General features: G+C 39.4%; 1 long non-coding RNA gene across 1 annotated transcript; it reads left to right on the top strand.

The window, feature by feature from the left end:
• Positions 1-8,160: 8,160 nt before the first annotated feature.
• Positions 8,161-10,373, top strand: LOC140944257 (uncharacterized). The gene is made up of 3 exons (XR_012166689.1): positions 8,161-8,291; positions 8,887-9,021; positions 10,236-10,373. It is a non-coding gene; the product is annotated as an uncharacterized lncRNA (long non-coding RNA).
• The last annotated feature ends 8,905 nt before the right edge of the window (positions 10,374-19,278 follow it).

The following is a 19,278-nucleotide window of genomic DNA, read 5'->3' on the forward strand; positions in this document are numbered from 1 at the left end:
TCCGGTAAGATGATTGTAATTCTAAATCAAAGCGGATTGAGAATTCGATCTAATCAAACTGATCAAGAAAATTTATGTCTACTTCCGTATCTGAAGTTTTCAAACGTTACTATAACATTGTGATAAAGGTCTCTTTTTCAATAAAATTGCTGGGCTTTGCTGTGTAAAACCTGCTTGTTTTCTGTGCTGTTTCAGCTTATCGTCTAGTAAAACTAGAGCTGTTCACCCTAGATTTAGGTTGAAAACCTTTGTTCCGGACTTCCTTAAACGGCTATATTTTTAACACCCCAAGACACCATACGGGGGATCCCAGGGGTTTGGTGGCAATGGCATTTTAGTTTAAAACGTATTTTGATAACCATGGGGTGGACAGAAAGCCTTCTCAGTGTAATGTTTGCCACTTAAAGATGATTGCAGTGGTAAGGTTCAACAGAAATGCAATCATGTCAACATCATCAAAACATAATTTGTTTGTAGCTTTGCCAGCTAGCCTCCCCAGTTGTAGACTTCAAGAGATGTCTTTTTAACGAGAGAAAAATTGAACTACAATACAAAGTTGCTACAGGAGGTTTGACAGGGATATAAGCACGGTCGGACCTAAATGAACAGGCTTTATTTGATATGTACAGTACAGTTTAATCCTCCAATCAGTAGTCCTGTTACTATGGGGGTACATTAAAGACTACACGCTCAACCAATCCAATGAAGAGGAACCACTCTTATCTTGCGTACACCTCTACCGATTTGGAATTTTCGAAGTTCTCATTTTTCAAACAAATTTTCATTTCCTTTGGAGGTTCGAAAAAGCGGGACTGTAATGTACGAATTTTTGAAATAAAGATTTTATCGACAAAGACGTCGAACAGATTGTGCTATGATTCCCTGAACATAAAAAAGTTACTGACTTACATGTGTCAGAAAAACTTTGAAAATAATAGTTATTTATGATTCGATGCAAATTTGTCTTCCTTTTCATTGGCGGAGAGCCCAACACGTGACCAGCAAATAACTGTCAACAAACAATGATCTGCTCATAGGCAATATCGTCCAACTGTGTTCGGCTGGAAATAATATTCTGCTCATGCGCAAATGAGATCACGTTTTCCTCCTTCTTGAGATCGGTTTTGCCTAAAAATGGCAACATGGCAGATATTCATTAAAAAGCAAACTCGGTCACCGAATGATAAAACAATTATTGACAGAACTCGGTTATTGCAAAATCGCCCTCGGATCTTGTGGATCTTATTCCAATTCAAACAGGAGTGGACTGGGTAATTTTGCAGCCTGCGACTGCAGACGTATCTCCAGTCTTCGCCGAAAATACATCTGTGATCGCAGGCTAGCGAACGCGTTTGTGGATATTAGCGAGTAGCTGCCGTTTATTTAGCTTATACATACAATTTTGTCGGCCTGGACGAGTGCCCTGCGGTGCCTGGAACAAGAATGCGGATCTTTCGCATGTGGCTGCGATGCAGGCTTGAAGGTAGTAGGAGAAGCAGATATGAGGACTTGTAAAGGCAAAATTCTTTATCAAACGTTAAAAATAGCTTTAAACTACTTCCCAAACAGTTTTAAAATACAGTTGAGTAGGTGCAGGGTAGCCCCGGCCGTTTGATAAAGAATTTTGCCTTCACAAGTCCTCGTATCTGCTTCTCCTACTAAATTCAAGCCAGCAACGCAGCCACATGCGAAAGGCTGAGAGCATGTTCAGTGTACGGCTTATCGAACTTATTTAATACTTTAAAGGAATATTGATGTTTGCTTCATTCAATAACTGACTAGCAATGCAATCTGAGTTTTTTTTCTATTTTTTTTTGTGTGTGACCTATCCACTGTGACTAACTGGTGCGACCTTCTGAAAATATTATCTGCAATTTTACACGTTCCAATAATGTAAATTGTTTTTCCCACCAAAGTTTCCATTTCCATTTCCATTTCATTTCCTAATTGATTGTTTCTCCTAAGAGAAATTGAAAACAAAACTTATGCACAGTTTTCTGGGGAAAACTAGTTACATCATGGGGAACGTGAAAGTCGGAAATAGTTTGACCTTTGATCCAAAGTTTTTCCTATATTTTTATAAGCGCTGAGGTAAATAAACTTGATCTGGAAGTATTTTTCCTTTCTTTCAGCCTTTATTGTTACCGGTGCCTCCTTGCCCCAGTCCTCTTCTGACATTATTTATGCCAGCGCTCTTGTGAAAGTAATTTTTCAGTAATTCAGTCAAAGTAATTCCTAGTTTAAAAACGTAGCTAAAACATGCTTACCTCCATCGATGTTAAGTTCATCTTCGATAGTGGACGTTTAGGGTTGTCCAGCTCCGCAAATATTCTCCAAATAGCACATGCCGCCTTTCGAGTTGTCTTTTTTCTGTTCTTGACATGTTTTTAGCTATTATTTCACCAAGTTCTTACTCTTGAAACGAGTGAAATGTCCGCCATTTTTGTTTTCACAACCAAAACAACTCAACCTCGTCCCCAGGTCCTCTCGGTTAACGGTGCATTAACCTGCAAGAAGGCCGCAGTTTTGACGTCATCGATTCATTAAACGCAAAATTCTTCCAAATTTGGTTATCAGTAGCTGGTTATGGTGAATTATGCGTGTGCTTTAAGCCGATCAGAATGGGGAAATATTTTGAATGAATGATAAGCGCAATTAAACGCTCATTTGTTTTTGACACCTGATCATTTAAGAATAGAATTAAATAAATCAATAAAAGGCTTAATTGTTTTTTAAGTAGTAGATGGAGGCATGGCGCGCGCGCAATGGATTATTGTCGTTCTAAAACATTATAATTGATTTGTGACGCGTAATTGTAAGCAACCTGACTTCTTTGCTTGAATGACTCGTGCTTTCATTCTATCTTGGCCTTAAACACCATCTACCCTGGCAATAAGTACGTTTGGAGGAGACTATCGCAATGATGTGCTAGTCCAGGATGGGTTGGCTATCTAAGTCCATTGTTCTTGGAGTCTTTTGTTGCTTCCTTTTTATATACCCTAAGAGTGTCGCTGGAGGTAAGGATAACACTTATCAAAACTTAGCACATACCACAAGAACACATATTAAGTGATTGCTGTCAAAATAAACCGCAACAAGGACACAATAAAGGAGGGAGAAAAGAATGTTTACCACCCCCATAAAAGTAAAGTATGTCATCAAAGATTCAGTTGGTACCGCTGTGAACTAGACCCCCTGAAATGGCTTAAGCCAAGGTTTTCTTTAACAGGCAAGAAAGTATGCCTCTTCAAAGCATGTTGCTTTCAATTGCGTTGTTTTTAATCATTGTCTTTTTGAATTTTTGTCGATTTGAGAACTAGAATTTTCGGGAGCCTTTTCCTGGCTGAAATTTTCGAAAAGGGAAGTTTTGATCCCTATAATTTTCGGATCATTAGACTTTCAGCTAGGAAATCCGAACAGATGAAAAGTTTTTAGGGGATAAAAATATGCCTACATCTACCTTTTAAATACTAACATACGTTCAACAATGCTATATTAAGTGGTTTTGAACTATATCCTCGTTGGGTGCCCCTGAAACTTTGGAGGAGCGAACTCCCAAATAAACAAACAAAAAATTCCAAAAAAACGGGAACAATTAAAACTCTAAAAATACTTAAGAGCGACAAGTTTACATCTCGCAGATTCCTGCTCTGAGGATATTACAAGGCCGAGCGAAGATACAACATTTCTCTTCGAGTGTTAAATAATGTTTTACGAGTGAGCGTAGTTCTATTTATTATTTAAGCACCAATAAAATAATAAACCGTTTTAGCGTTAATAGTTTTTTTTGCTTTGAAACGCGTGATTTATTATGTAGCCATTGCTGCGGTGAACTTTTCACATGTGAAGATAACATGTTATTTTAACGTGTGAAGATATCATGTTTTCGCGCGAGAACTCACCTGGTATTTCATCGGTCTTTATATGTAGTAAAGAGGAATATTTTTCATTGCAGGTAACTGTAATTCAGACAGACAGTGTCATCCACAAGCAAAGTGTCTGTTGAACCACTGTGCGTGTCAGGGCTGGCATTACGGAGATGGAAAGCATAAATGCGAAGGTATAAAACACCTGGAAAATCTTTTAGCATCTTCGTCTAGGTGTGTTAGTGAGATGATGCTGAGGGGGATAGATGTAGCCAGGAATGTTAAGAGAAGATGGACCTTGATCTAAAACACGAACGAATTAAAAGTTTATTAAACTACAAAATTTACTTTTCAAGTTTTGCTGCACCTAAAGGGGAAACCCCAAATGATGAGATTGTTGCTGGATATCGTCATTTGCGATAAAAAGAAGCCAAAATTTTTTGTACGATTTACAGAAAAGCGGACACTGCATATTAACACTAATTTTCTGATGAATAAATAAATCAAAGAGCTTTTAAAACCGGGAACCACTTTTGGCTGAATAATAAAGTAGAAAAGTCTGCCAAAGACCCTTCCAATGTTTATTAAGGGTCAGGAGTTAGCGAATATTATCCTTCAACATTGCTAGGAACAGCGCCTTAGAATTAGCGAAGATATAGTTCAGCAAAGGCGTTAAATTTGTTAAGAACTCTCTAGGGTGAGGTAAGGGCAAGCTGGAGCCCCCAAAACTCCCTTATATCAATGGAACTTGAGCCACAAGTGATATAACGTGTGCCGGGTTATACATTCAACTTCTTTAGTTTTTAACAAATCACTCAAAAACTTTTCAAATATGCCGACTTTAAATTTTTCCTTCTTAAGCAGTTTCAAAGAATTAGCAATAACTATTTGATGTTAGTAAAAAGTTAAAAAAAAACTCGAAAGGGTGCATTTATAGAGAAAAAAAAAACCAACAACAAAAAAACACACGCCTGCGCCTCTATACACCCCCCCCCCCCCCCTTAACTTCCGTTGTCCACATCACAGAATTCACAAGAATGAAACTACTTTTTGCGACTCAAAATACTGTGATCAAATAAAATATTATTTGATATGTTTCTCTCTATATATTTTCAATTTTAGGCGGGTTTAGTCCCTGTCACCGACTTGTCAACAGAAAAAGATTTGGCTGCTTGTCACAGCACTCTGTGTGCTTGAGGAAAGGCCCTCCTCGCCGGGCGACGGTCGTTTGCAAATGCGGGGACGGTTTTATTGGGAATCCCGCGAAAAAATGCACAGGTATCCTAGGGGACATGTTGAGGTAACAACGCGGGAAATAACATGTGTTAAATGCAATAAGGGTGCCAAATGTAATACGGTACTGGTGGCAAATGTTTTAAGGGTCTAAACACTGGGATAAGGAATGGGTCTCAAGACCTTTTTACATAGTTTTGTATCAAGGGTATGGTTGGGTCAAAAGTGCAAAAAGGATCGCATTTGTAGAACTGTTTCTTGAGAAGGACTGGTGCTTTATTAGTTTTTCATTAGGTACCGAAGTATTTTTAGATAAAATACTATTATTTTTCAGTTATTATATCTGTGACCTCAACAGGGTAGATTCAGAAATTCAGAAAGAGGGGACGGGGAGACTGTCTTGGTCTTGATATCTTGAATTATCAAAGAACTCTATGAGCATCTATGTCAAAAATTAAGGATCTAGAAGATTAGCTAGAAATGTAAATTCATGAAGACTGGATATAGATAGAGCGTTGTGTACGGTCATCGCAAAGGTCAGGGCTCGATTCCTGGTCAAGCCTGAAATTTTCAGGTTCTTTTTAACCTCTTAGGTTGTTTATTCAACTGCGAGGGTCATTTTGACTTTAATTTATAGACTTTTAACTGTTTGTATGTGCATGTTATATCTTTGGAATGTTTATCCGACAAAACTCCAGTTTTCAAGAGAATTGTCCCAAAAAATGCAATATTTTGTCCAAACTTCCCCCGTGTTGCTCAGTGCAGTTTTTTACTAGAATTCAACGAAATGTCGATGACATTACGTAGCCATCCCTCTGACATACTGGAGGGCTGTCAATTCTCCGGGATAATCCGAGAGACTCCAGATTTTGAACCGTTTCTCCCGGTCTCCAGATTAGAGTCTGAAATCTCCCAGATAATCGCCGAAGTTTGCCATTTCTTATAGAATCGACTTTCTGGCAATGAATTTCATTCAAATATTTTGTGTTTTTTGAGCTATTTTACTGTTGACATCGAACGTTTCCTCACAAACTCCGATATGCCATTGTAATATAAGCAATAATGTGATTGGTGGGAAGTAAACCAGTTAGGTCAAATGTTACAATTCCAACAACATCTTTTTCTCGCGTTTTTTTTTTTCACAAATGATGTCATGTGCCGCGTGCATTATGACGTCATTAATCATCCCTTCCCCATCAATTCTCAATATTTGAAGACGTGGGGGGTTGACAGCCCTGATATTGTCTCACCAAACTCCATATTTGAAAGACCCTCGCTCAACAGGAGCACTAGCCTGCGAACACACCCGTTTCTCCTCGCTCTTCGCCGCTGGGGACGTTTCGCGCGGAGGAACGTCTGCGACTCAGCGACAGAAATTCCATACTGATGACGTAAAATCTGTCCGGAATCCGGTCAGAAGCGCTGATTGCTCGGCGGAGTAATTACATTGTTTTAGTTATTGTTTACGAATGACAGACAAAAGACAAAAGGCCACAAAGGTCAAATCTAAACACAAAGAATCTCTAACAAAACAGTCAATATTTGTGGAATATAGTCTTCTCTAGAAGAAGCATTTGAGTTTTGCTGGAGCTCGTTGGCAGATGAACACAACATTTTTCCAAAATTCGACCATAAGACACGTAAAACTGGACAAATTTATATTTGGAACCCCATGACTACCGGATTTATTATGTAAACATTGCTTTGCATCATCAGTATGGAATTTCTGTCGCTGAGTCGCAGACGTTCCTCCGTGCGAAACGTCCCCAGCGGCGAAGAGCGAGGAGAAACGGATGTTTTCGCAGGCTACAGCAGCATCCAAAGTGAAATTTTGAGAAAAAGAGCTAAAAACAACAACAAAGCATGAATAAAGCTTTCTGAAGCCATTTTAAGCGTTTTGGGAGATTGCTGGGGAAAATTTATCTGCTCCTCACTTCCAGCAAGACTGATGAAAAATTTCCCAGCCAGCAAAGTGCACCCAAAACCTGCAACCTGACTTACTGGGAAGTTCCCCAGCAGACGTATGTCCAGACATTACTGGCCAGTTTTGGTCTGGTCATAGGGCAAAATTCAGACCTTCAGTAACGGGGGGGAGGGGGGTTAGGTTCGGTTGGAAAATGGGTGTGGCCTATAAAAGGCGAAATTTACCGCTTCAGTGGGGCGGGGGGGGGGGCAGTTTTCTGACTGGTTTATCGGTCTTAAAATAAAATAGAATCGTGCGTGGTATTCACTCAGACTGAATTTGTTTGTTATTTCTCCACACATTCCCCAGTTCTCTAGAAAACGTATGGCTATGCATTTAATCGATGACTGTTTCTTTAAAGCAACAAATGAATGTTTAAAGAAAGGACTATATTGCCCCCCTGCTCTGAAGTGCGTCAAACAGGGGCATAACTTTGTATGCGGGTGCGATCCTGGTTTCAAGGTTGTCGGAGGAGGAAACAAGAGGAAGTGTAAAGGTATTAGTACTACGTAATCCCTTTGGTATATTGATCGTGGGCCGATCCCGGGGAGGGGGGGGGGTACTTCCTAGTAATAGGCTAATGGCGATGTGTCGCTGGATGGGGTTGCATTTTAATTAGAGTTACTAGAATGGGATCGCACATTTTCTGGACTTGGGGGATCAGACAATTCAGGATTTAAAGATAGGAAGATTTTTACTTCATTAACCTTAACCAATATGTCAATTTATTTCAGGAAGGCCTTCTTAAAAGGTTTTATAACATTTTAAAGTAGATACACAAACAGAAAGTTATTAAGTTGGGATCGCAAACTGAATTACATTTTCTCAAAACGGACTAAGATGGGATCTATATTTGGCCACAGAATAGACCATAATGGAGTAGGGGCTGTGAGAGGCCAGCAGCACATACCTAGAAAAAAAATACCCCAAGTAACGCCCCCCCCCCCCCCCCCCGACGGGGAGGCAGATGCTCACTGGGTGCCGTAAATGAGACTTTCATTTACTCACTAGACCGAATTTTTTCCTGCTTCATAAATGATCTTTTTTGCACTCTCGGGAAACTAATAACAGATTCGATAAATGATTTTTTTTAGCAATGAACGAGTGTGAAAAGAAAGGACTAAACTGCCCCCCTGCTTTGAAGTGCGTGAAGCAGAAACAGGGTCATGAATGTGGGTGCAATTCTGGTTTTAAGGTTGTGGGAGGCGGGAACGCCAGGACTTGTAAAGGTACGAGAACTGTTTAATCAATTTTAACGCTTATAATTGGAATGAGAATGAGCTGAATTAGTTAAAAAATAATCATTTGATTACAAATATTTAAGCTACACGTTCAGTGAAATTTGCTCGAACAGAAATACCGAAGGCAATTTACTGCAACTTTATAGAGTACTAAAGTGATGACGTCATAAAAATGAAATTTCTGAAATTATGGGATTTGTCCGGATATTCTAAAAGAACAATGTCCAAGAGGCCTACTTGCCAAAAATGAGAATTTCGGGACAAATTGTCTCTGAGATCGTAGCCCAGTTATGCTTAGAAAATTCCATACAAACTCTTCTAATTTTTTTTGGGTCGACCCCCCAAAAATTGTGTCCCAATTTCCAGGAGAGACTTGAGCACAAAGAAAAAGAAACCAAATATAGAAATGTGACCAGAAAGACTCGGAGTGACTTTAGAATTTTAGTACATCGAGCGTGGGTTATTAAGGTCACTTAGACTAAATTTGTCCCTCCATGCCCCAAATATTGTATGTATTCTCTGACATTTCCTGGGACGTTCAGTGACATCTGATGCCTTTATTAATTGATGACGTTTTTTTTAGCAATGAACGAATGTGAAAAGAAAGGACTTAATTGCCCCCCTGCTCTGAAGTGCTTGAAACAGAAACAAGGTTATGAATGTGGGTGCAATTCTGGTTTTAAGATTGTGGGAGTCGGAAACAGAAGGACCTGCAAAGGTACGATAATCATTATTATTTAGCTAATGGCTTCTAACAGAATGTAAGATGTTGCGGGTCGCCCTTTGTCCCACAATTCTCAGCTGTTGCGAAAAACACGTTAATTGAAAGAACGCTTGTTTCTTTTATTAACTTCATTTTATCCGAATGAACTTATATATTAAAACAAGACAAAAAATCTCGTAGAGCAAAATTGCCTTAAATGTCAAAAGTACTCATACACTTCATAGTCTCGTTCGATAAACTTGCCTTCAGCAATATATAACAATTATTCACCGAAGTGGAGGTGGCTAGTCGTGCGTATTTACCGAACTGCGAAGCAGTGAGGTAAATATCCCCAACTAGCCACCGACACTGAGGTGAATAATTGTTTTAGTATATACTAAAACAGTGAGATAATTGAGCACAAAAATGATAATTTTTGACTCAAATACTGTTGCCAACGATTACAATTTTGGCGCGTAATGACCGGGCGGCCGCGGCCGTCGCTTTTTCTTGCCGACAATTAAAACTTTTGAAGGCATTTGTTCAGCTCTTGCGGGGAAATTTCTTCAAAAGGAGTTGTGAATTCTTTTTGTATTTAAAATCATTTTATAAAAACAGATTATTAAATTTAGTTTTAAGCTTATTTATGAACAACTCAACTAAATAAAGTAACGCAAGACTTAAAATTAATTTGCATTTGTAAACAAAAAACTTTTTCACCGGTTTTATCGATAAATTCGTGTCAAAAAGACAAAGCTTTACCTGTCTTCTTCGTGTATTTCGGAAACAGCTTGCTTGATTAGTTGTGAAATTTCTTTGTTTGTTTACGGCAGCAAACCGGGAAGGCATTTTGCTCGCAACTTACGCGAGTTTGGCGTCGCTCGCTCGGAGGAACTGGAGGTGAATCATTGAATAGTGCAGGATATTCACTGATTGAGTAGCCAATCAGAGCGCGCGAAAAACACTATCCACTGTTTTAGTATATACTAGATAAAAATACGTAAAGAGTCCTATTAGTAAACTGTGTAATGACAAACATAGTCAGAGTTCAATTCTGGCAGTTTTGAGTAGAGGAGAAATGCGTGCGTCGTCAAATATATTTGCTGCTAAAAATTTGAGTTCGCCGGAAAAAGCAATGGAATTGCTGTCGATTTGAAAGTTAAAATGAGCATGGGCAAAGTTAGTTGAAGAATGAAAGAATTTGTCACGACAATGCGTTATTATTTCAGCCAAGGATGAGTGCGAAAAGGCAGGAGAGTTATGTCCATCTGCGCTACTTTGCTTGCGACAAGAGGACGGATCTTTTGCATGTGACTGCGATGTTAACTCAAAGGTAGTAGGAGAAGGAGATGCGAGGACTTGTCAAGGTACAGATTATTTCTAAAGGACCTGGCAGTCATAGGTTTTGTCCCAGTGATCTTGCCTATTGTTGTTTGCTTTATGAATGGTTGAAAAAAAAGTTAATTACTCGACGAAGCAAAACCTCGTTCCCTCTCCTATCCGGCTCCCGTGAGCCGAGCAAGAAAGACCCTGGGAACGAGGTTGGATGAAGCTATTGTAGGTAAGGCAAACTAACAGAAAAATAGTTGGCGCTTTGTGTTCACGTTTGAATGCAATCCGATTTTGCCTCCATTGTAGTGTTTCTGCATTCATCTTCTGTTCGAGATTTTTTCCACTTCATTTTATTTAATTTTGCCATGGTTTCAAAAGGGACAATCAAGATGCCTAAAACAACTTGGCTTAGTTACTTAATTTAAGACTATTCCAGTTAAACAACCGATTACTAACTTGTATATGAACTAAGAAAGATGGAAATCTGGTCACTAGTCTAAACTACATGTGTCAAGCTGAGGGCTTGGAGAGCGGACTAAGGGCCAGTTATTTAACCGTAGTTTAGCCAGTGTTTAATTAAACCGCGTTCTAAGCCATTTTCCATTGGCCCTATGATTTTATCTAAACACCATTTATTGTGAAAAGTTTTATGAAAGCATATAGAGAAGACCAGAAAAGCATTTATCTTCTTACTTATAACAGACTAAAGATGAGACCTGGAGGTCCAAAGATTTGTTTAACCGTGGCTTAAGTTAGACTTCCTTTAAATAACCGGCCCTAAGTATTCAGCTTTTTGACACAATTTTTCCAGCCTTGGACGAGTGCGAGAAGTCAGGAGAGGTTTGTCCATCTGAGCTGCTGTGCGTGAAAAACGAAAACGGATCTTTCGCATGTGGCTGCGATGCTGACTCAAAAGTAGTGGGAGAAGGAGATAACAGGACTTGTCAAGGTACAATTCTTCAGCAATTTAAGAGCAGGGGCTATGTAACAATGAAAGTTAAAGTGTTTCTACTCAGTTTTTCGGAGACCAGAGATGTCTTGAATTTTTACAATCGCTATAAAACTTTCACCACTTAGAGGTACTTTCGACTGGAATTTGTCAAAAAGTAATTTTATTTATTATAATTTAAATCGATATTACCATGACAACGATAAACAAAAATCCTTGAAAGACGAATTTTGTGCGGTCTTGACCTGCAAATGAAAATTCAATGTCGGGATTATAAACTAAAGTTTTTGGCAAGTAGCCTCCTTGAGAATAGAAACCTCTGAGTGCTTGAATTCAAATAAAACGAAAATATATTTTTAAATTTTATATCTTCACTAGACGTGATAAAAGATCGAAAATCACATTTTTAATAACTCAATTTACTCTTTAATAGCATTACTAGCAAATTTGGGTGCGATCTTGGAAACAAACCTTTTTCTAAACTATTTCCACGTGCAACTTTATGCAAACTCCTATTGATTATTCAAGCTCTTCCATACATCTCAAAAACAGTTCAGTAGAATTCTTTAAAAAATTTCTCACATAACCTTCGTGATGTGAAAAGTAATATGTCACACTTTCATTAAAATTCATTTACTGTAGGCAACGCCTTCAAATTCCAAGCTAAGCCTCGCCTACGAACTTCACTGTTTTGACGTTATGCTAATTCTTTCAAATTAATGCGCAATACATACCTCCGTGCGCGTGGTTTTTACGCATAGTTTGAATCTCAAACATTCAGGTAGAAATTTTGTTTTTAGCAAGCGCCTTGGTCTGTATTTGAGCATTTACCTTCTGGTTCCTCATATTAAAGTTATTTCATTTAAAAATTTTCCCATACCTATATCATCATGGCCTTGTTTACAAGTAACTTCCTCTCCCGTTATAAATATACGTTTCTAATGCAGGCGTTTTGAAAGCGCCAAAGCAAAAAATACAGCTTTATAAAATATAAATAATGATATTGAAAGATGTATCAATCATGGAAGTATGTAGGGAATCTCTCGCTTTCCTCGAGATTCATCACTAAACCAGTACGAGACCCTGATGAATACTTCTACAAGTGATTAAAGACATCTTGAAAATAAAAAAAAACAAATAAAAACTCACCTAGTTTATCATCTGCTTGTACTCTGGAAGTTACCCGTAATCGCTCTTCCACGTGCATTTTATATGATGTCATGACATAGGAGAATATCCCGGATGGCGTAAATACCCTGTATTCAGTTAAGAAAACCAATCGACTACGCATGCTTCTGATCTTATATCCGACAAATTTTGGCTTTTTCCGCTATTCCAGAGAATAGTGTGCTGGCTCTGTAATGGTCGCCAGCAATAAGGTGAACTGTAAATAGCTCTTCTACTTTTTCAATTTATGTTGTATCAAATTGCTCCATAAGACTCTTTTGGAGGACACAAATGCTTCTTGTATTGGCTATTATGAGTCTGCGCGGGAAGCTGAGTCAAAACTGGTCCCTCACGGAGAGAGTCCCGTAGTGCAATTCGAAACAACATCGAGCCAGTTCCACGAGCGCAACTTCAAAATGGTCGATGAATGGTCTCTTATCGTTCCCCACCGTTGGCCGGAATAGAGATTTTACAGCTGAGCTCGCAGCAGACTATCAACTACACAAATGATTGAGATATATCTCTTAAGAGAGAGCCGTAGCGCCAGAGTAGTAAACACCATTCCTTGAAAGTTTGAAATGATCCCACGCATCCTGAGATAACTAAGAAGGGATTGGACTGGGTTTAAATCGTAAATATCGCCTAGGAACTAAAGTATTCTTTAAAACAATTTTTCCAGCTTTGGACGAGTGCGAAAAGGCAGGAGATGCTTGTCCATTTCCCCTGCAGTGCCAGGAACAAGAGAACGCAACTTTCGCATGTGGCTGCGATGCTGGCTTGAAGTTAGTAGGAGAAGGAGATGACAGGACTTGTGAAGGTATTGTTTTCACGATATTTTCAACAAGCATTTTCTAAAAAGCATGAAATCACAAACTGAAACACAATCAATCTTATTGAAAAACGTGTGCACCTTTCCTTCGATCGGTATGATACAAAAAGTAGGATATGTTTTTCAAGTAAACGGAGCTGCACGTGGTTGTTCTATTCGCTTTTATTAAGCACTTTAATTTGCTCAGACAATTAAAACCAATAATTCAAAAGAACTAATAACCACTGACTAAGAAACAAATCCAGATAAAAACTCAGAGTATATTTTAGTCCAACTAACCCTCTCCTAAGCCAACCTTAACACTCAAAACTTTTTTATGGAGAAATATTGGATAATGGGAGTGGTAGGTTATCCCACAATTCTGCGAAATTGCCCACCTTCCCCTCCCCTAACCCAACCTTAACACCATCACGTGCACCGTTTTATTTTAGAGAAGGGTTGAGGGGTATGTGAGCAGATTTCAGAATCTAAGTGTAATACTTGCTCGATATATTATACGTGCTAGCTGATGACATTTACGAGTGCAGAATTCAAGGTGATGTTTGCCCTCCGACTCTCAAATGCCTAAAACAAGAAAATGGATCTCACGTGTGCGGCTGCAAGAAGAAAGGCTACGTAGTTAAAGGAGACGATCAGGAACGGACTTGTGAAGGTATAAGTGCTTAATTTCATTCAAACTGTTTCCTCGTACCAGCCTGCTATTCTTACGATCATTTTATGATTTTGACACCATTCTCCCCTAGAAATAGAGTAAATTGCATCACTGGATAGAGGGTTTCAAAGCAGCTCGAAAACTGTGAGCTGAGATGTACTCAATCTCCTTTTGGTTGGAGTAAACTCGAACTCAGCTCCCTGGCTTAAAAAAAAAAAGAGATGGGATCTGGTACTGGTGAGAATTGGGTTGCTGAAATTGTTTAAGATGCGTAGGTCTCTTGTTCACCCCATGTGGTCTTTTTTTTTCTCATTGTTATTGGGTATACTAGTGGATGACTGCTGGCTAATATGCAGTGTCATTTGTAAAATTTGTGATTTGGTGAGATTACAAATACGGCTATCCCCAGTTATCTCCAAATTTTAATTGTTAAGGGCCGGTTGTCAGTGGTAGAATCTTCTATATAACATACATATTTTTCAGATGTAGACGAATGCACTCAAAACCCATGCGCTGAGAATGAACAATGCGTAAACGTGCCAGGAAAATTTGAATGCCTCTGTAAAGACGGATACATCAAAAATGCCGGTAGCTGTAAGCCTGGTGAGTTCTAGCCTGTACACAGACGTTGTTTTATTTCTCTTTTTGTTCTTTTCGAAAACATCGGTGAGCGCAAGAGCCAGCGCGGAGTGCGAGAAAGATGAGTCGTTGACATGATGATGACAGGATAATCGCTGTTCAGCCAATGGTAATTTGCTTTTCGTGGTAAAGGCAAGTTTCAGTTGCTCCCAAAGATGTTTATCGACCGTCTATTTTCTTCTTCCCCCACCATTACCTCCTTGCGCTGGCGGTCAATAAATCCGTCGCGGTTTTTTTTTTTATCACGCCCACTCGAAGGACTTAGAAGAGAAAATAGAGGATCTGTGAACTGGTTAGGTGAGTTCACGTTCTCCACTAAACGAAAAGTTGAACACTTTCGCGCCCATAGTTGCTCAACAGCGACAAAAAATATGTTAAAAAAATGTGCTGCAGTTTTTTGCCGTTCTCGTTGCCGTCGCCGTCGTCGTTGCTCAAACCCCCTTACAACTGCACGAGAAGAAGGTAACACACAGTCGATTGGATTTTGGCGAAATACTTTGTTTAAAAATTAGACGGAGAATTGAGTAAGCGAGTTTTTTACTTCTTGTTTTCTCTACATCACTGCACTTCTTCAACAACACTCTTTGCACTGGGCTCGTATTCGCAGTGACCCATTCAAAGGAAGTTTTGCGCGTCCCCTGTAAGGATCATTCAGTAGAGTTAACCTTGTGTTTGACGTCGAGTATCATGTGCAACACGTGTTACCGGAGTACTTTAAACACGTCTTGCACATGCGTGATGCCAAAGCGTTCCTAACAATGTAAAAGAAATCACACATCACAAACGCTAGACTACGTGTTTCCCCTTATACCATTATATTGAAATGACTTGTTTTTTTCATCATCGTAGCTAAATGTGTCAACGTCAAGTGTAATGAGCACGAGATGTGCCACGACGGAATATGCAGATGTAAAAAGGGATACAGAAAGTCCAAGGCAGCAAAAGGAAAGTGCGTAAAAGGTGAGGTGCCATTTACCGTGTGCACGTTTGAAGTAACACGCACAAAGCTAGGACCCGATAATGGTACAGAATCTTTGAATGCCAAAGTCCACTCAACCCGTAAATAAAACCTACTGGTTCTTTCTTGCTAAAATTCTAGATGCTAGAGCTAGACGTCGTTTGAAGCGGAAATTAAAACAAAACTTTTTCATAGTTTTTTTTTTATTTTCCTCTTCAAATGACGGAAGGTAAGGCTGGCAATACGGCGGAGGGCTGATTTATTTAGGGCCAATATTTTGGCTAACAAAATTAGCCTTCCTCATGGCCAGAGCTTTAGTTTCCGATAATGGTATATATCTGTGCTAAACTCACTCTTAGGCTTAAAAATTTGTCAATGTGTCGATCTCTGAAATAAATTGCAAGGAACTGTCGTTTGCAACTGCATCGTCGTTTGCTATTTTTTGTGGTTCGGAAACCGCGGGCGTGGCGTCCTCGTCTTCATAACATTTGCCTCTTCCTTAAGTACTGATTAGTTAACAGCATATTGCGTTGTAGTGTATTTCTCTCGGCATTTGATATTACAGGAAGTGTTCATTAGCAAACTTCCAGAAATAATCGATCGACGCGAGCCAGACACAAAGAAAATTGTACTTACAGATATATTTACATATGGTTGGTAGAAAAAACCGGAACGAAAGACAGTAACTGTAACTTTCACCCTGGATCCGCGATTTTTACTTTCGGTATATAATCGTTGAGGTGACTAGGCTTATAAAAAGTTTTTTTTTTCTTTCAGCTCTTTCTTTTAAAGGAGCTACCTCCCCGCTGTCCTCTTCTGTTTCCGTTTATGCCAGCGCTCTTGTGATTGGATACCTTGGATGCCTGGCCTTCACAGCATAAGAAACCACGCCTGCTCCTTGCTTTGCTGATGCCACCTAATCTCTGTCTTATTTTAAAAGAACGCAAACCTAAGCTGTTTATGCTAAAGAGAGAAAAATGACATTTTTGTTTACCTTTACTTGCTATTCGAAAATACACTGTAATGCTTGGTTTGTAACAAAAGAAGAGCGAAAAGCAGGATTTGTAAAGGAAAGAGAAAAATGAGTATTAATTTCCTGGGGACTATATAATTATGCTTTCTTTTAATTATTTGGCACCACTCTGAATGGCAAGAAAATAAACAGCACAACTTAATCTACCTGCCAATAATATACAGTTAACTGTACATGTGTTCTGTTCATTTTCGAAAGTATTATATCTGTTAAACCTTTTTCAATAAAATCGCTTTGCTATGCTGTGTAAAACTTGTTTTCTATTTGTTTAGCTTCACAGTAAAATACAGCAAAGAAACAGTTAAAGAAAAAAAGAGAGAGAATGATATCACTCTGCTAAAAAGAAGTATATTCATGGGCACTGCACATTCATTGATAAACGTAAACCAGCTTGCAATTGGATTGCTTTACAACATCTTTTTGAGAATTATAACAAGTATGGCATTAATATATTATCAGCAACAACGATGCCAGCACTGATGGGCATTTTTGCCTTGTACTGTACTTCTGAAAACAGTGGCACTGCAAAACAGTTAGCCTATTCGTTTAGATAGTGTACCCGGCCCCACCACTCCCCTCCCCGCCCATTTTTTTCCTTGGTAAAATTTGCGCACGTGCTCCAAGTTGTTCTTTTCCTCGTCATATGAAACAAAGTGGTCTCTACTTCCGCTTCCGCTTTCTCCACTTCCGCTTCCGCTTTCCCCGCCTCCACTATTCTCCCTTGAGCCGTGCTCCTTCCCGAAAGGAACAAATTCCTCTTTCATTTCCACACCATTTGTGTTCTTCTCTCTTAATTCCTCGAAAGGAGTAAAGTCCTCTTTGTGTCCATTCTCCTTATCGTCCCCATCCTCATCGTCACCAGACCTCGAGCCGCTTAGCTCTAAAGCGAGATGGGCCTGGTACTCTTCAAATTTCAAAGACGATTAACATGTTTAATAAAAGTTCTTGTTTTAGATTATTCACTCCATTTAAGGAATTCGGATTCCTGAAACCGGGGAATTGTTGCTTGCGCAATCCGGAATCCTGGGCTTTGGAATCTGGAATACTGCGCAAGAAATACGGAATCCCATTGAGGAACAGATTTCCACTGACAAAGACTGGAATCAAGTACCTGGAATCCGGAGTCCACGGAGTTGAATCCAAAATCCGAGAGTTTCTTGAATTCTCTTACATGGGGCGTGAAAAGAGGTCGAAAGCCAAATTCCAACCCTTTGAGAGGTAGAAGCAGAGACAGAGACGTGCATAAGCACTTGGAGAAAAATGGGCAAAAGATTGAAAAAGCCAAAGAAAGATATCGACATTAAAAAATAACAGCTAAACAGCAATAGTTTCCGCAACACCGAAAAAAAAGCCAAAAGGGGTTTTGACCCCGTATGAGGTTGAGGTCGTTGTTAACAGTAAGCTAACAAAAAGCACCATTTTACTTACCGTCTAAAAAGACCTCAATCTCACACAGGGTCGACACCCCTTATTTCTCCAGACACATATCCACGTATCTGCCGAGTATGGACTGCGGGCCATATGAGCAATGCCGGTATGAAAAAGTAACTTTGAGAGTTGTTTGAAAGTTGTTCGACTTTGTTCAAGAGTTAGTCTAAACGGCACTCTCCGTAAACACCGGTCGGGGATAAACCCCAAAACACCGCAGGGTGAGTTGGATTTGATATTTTGTTCTGAAAGTGCGCCTAAGTCTTTTTACCGACGACAACCCAAGCGCTGGTGGACCCACTCACGTACCTGTATACTAGAATGAAAATGTTGACCAGTATATAAAATAGCTTCCAAAAATTGGATTAGGGCAATCTGCAAATTGCAAATTACTGCTCCGAAATATGTCCTGACTATTCATCAGCAGGATGCATTTCTGTACAATTCCACATTTAGTTCCGACTCCATTTAAGCGCAATTAAACGCTCGTGTGTTTTTTGACACCTGATCATTTAAGAATAGAATTAAATAAATCAATAAAGGCTTTAATTGTTTTTAAGTAAGATGGAGGTATTGTGCGCGCGCAATGGATTACTGTCGTTCTAAAACATTAGGCTGATTTAGCAAAAGAACGGGAACGTCATTTGACGACGGGTAAGCGCGCGGAAAGGACTAAACTCGACTTCCGGTACCCAATTTGCCGCTCTGCCATTGGTCAATGTAGTTGTTTGATTTGCACGCGCAGTCGTCAACAGACGTTCCCGTTCTGTTGCTAAATCAGCCTATTATAATTGATTTATGACGTGTAATTGTAAGCAACCTGATCAAGACTTCTTTGCTTGAATGCGTCGTGCTTTCATTCTATCTTGGCCTTAAACACCATCTACCCTGGCAGTACGTTTGGAGGAGACTGCCGCAATGATGCCTTAGTCCAGAATGGGTTGGCTATCTAAGTCCATTGTTCTTGGAGTCTTTTGTTGCGTCCTTTTTATATACCCTACGAGTGTCTCGGGAGGTAAGGATAACACTTATCAAAACTTTTAGAGAGTTTTTTAATCCAAAACTTAATGTCTGGTATAAGAGGACAGCAAGACGCGCGATCTTTACATTTATATTAGTATAGCTAATAACATGATTTAGTATATACTAAAACAGTGGATAGTGTTTTTCGAGCGCTCTGATTGGCTACCCAATCAGTGAATATCCTGCACTATTCACTGATTCACCTCCAGTTCCTCCGAGCGAGCAACGCCAAACTCGCGTAAGTTGCGAGCAAAATGCCTTC

This window comes from Porites lutea, chromosome 1 (genome assembly GCF_958299795.1).
Source record: "Porites lutea chromosome 1, jaPorLute2.1, whole genome shotgun sequence".
Classification (NCBI taxonomy): Eukaryota; Metazoa; Cnidaria; class Anthozoa; order Scleractinia; family Poritidae; genus Porites; species Porites lutea.